This window comes from Otolemur garnettii, unplaced genomic scaffold (genome assembly GCF_000181295.1).
Source record: "Otolemur garnettii isolate 467f Iridium unplaced genomic scaffold, OtoGar3 scaffold00018, whole genome shotgun sequence".
Lineage (NCBI taxonomy): Eukaryota > Metazoa > Chordata > Mammalia > Primates > Galagidae > Otolemur > Otolemur garnettii.
Genome location: NW_003852413.1, coordinates 403,273 through 404,673, shown reverse-complemented (window position 1 = coordinate 404,673; position 1,401 = coordinate 403,273). Strand labels below are relative to the sequence as shown.

The following is a 1,401-nucleotide window of genomic DNA, read 5'->3' as shown; positions in this document are numbered from 1 at the left end:
CTATAGGCGCCGAGCCCTTGAACCTTTTTTTTTTGAGACAGAGTTTTACTTACTAGGTCACCCTTGGTAGAGTGCCGTGGCATCTTAGCTCACAGCAACCTCAAACTCTTGGGTTTTCAAGTGATCCTCTTGTCTCTGCCTCCCAAATGGCTGGGACTACAGGCGCCTGCCACAATGCCTGGCTATTTTTTGGTAGCTGCCCTCATTGTTGTTTGGCGGGCCAGGCTGAATTAGAACTTGCCAGCTCAGGTGTCTGTGGCTGGTGCCTTAGCTGCTTGAGCCACAGGTGCCAAGCCTGTATCTCTCCTTCTATTTTAAAATACTTGTGGTTTTTATGAGTGTTATAATGCTGGTGAGCACTGAATTTCTTTAATGTTGACATTGCAGTATCACAAAGCAAGCACATCATGGTATCTTTAGCAGAAACAAGACAATATCGCAATCCCTAATCCTCATTAAAAATCTGTTTTCTTAGCTGGGTTGTGGCAGGCATCTGTAGTCCCAGCTACTTGGGAGGCTGAGGCAAGAGGATCACTTGAAAACCCAAGAGTTTGAGGTTGCTGTGAGCTAAGATGCCACGGCACTCTACCAAGGGTGACCTAGTAAGTAAAACTCTGTCTCAAAAAAAAAAAAAAATCTATTTTCTTCTTTAAGTATTCTCTTGGTCTTCTTTGACATCATGGGCTGTTAAGCAGATAGAATTAAATAATACTGTAGAGCTGTGTAGCTATTCACAAATTCTACTTCAAACAGAAACACAGTGTACTGTTGTCAATAGCTAAGATAGTGGCGTATTCCATCCCCATAAACTCTCACCAACAAGCCTGGTTTGGTGGCTGAGCCAGTCAGGCAGTGGAAGTTAGAACTAAAACCTGAGCATAGCAGTATCATTTTAGTCCTTCTGGGCTGACTAAGGTTCTAATTGTGCTGGTCAGTCTTGAGGGTTATTTCACTGAAACTTACTTTATTTTTTGGTATTTTAAATACATTCATTAAAAAATATAAATGATGAGCAAAAGTACAGTAATGAAAAGGATTTGTTCTGTAAAATTTGGATTCTGTCAAAAGGCTACTACACTTTAGGACCTAGAAGGCCACAGATGCATCCAGGTGCTGGCCTCTTCCTGCCTTGTAAGGTGGCTGCCTTGTTGCTGTGTCCTTGCCTGGTCTTTGTGTGTATCTGGAGAGAGAAATAAATCCTTCTCTGTTCTTACAAAGTTGCTAATCCTATCAGATTAGGAATTCACCTTTATGACTTTAATCCTCATCACCTCCTAAAAGCCCTCTCTGCAAATATAGTCACTGTGGGAGTTAGAAGTTCAACATATGGGCTCGGTGCCTATAGCTCAACCGGCTAAGGCGCCAGCCACGTACACCTAAGGTGGCGGGTTCGAATCCCCA

The 1,401-nt window shown here is 42.9% G+C and overlaps 1 protein-coding gene across 1 annotated transcript in view; it reads left to right on the top strand.

Moving 5' to 3' along the window:
• The window catches only part of FN3K (fructosamine 3 kinase), a 22,490-nt gene that overhangs the window by 18,184 nt on the left and 2,905 nt on the right, over nt 1–1,401 (top strand). The gene's annotated exons all lie outside the window — the stretch shown is intronic.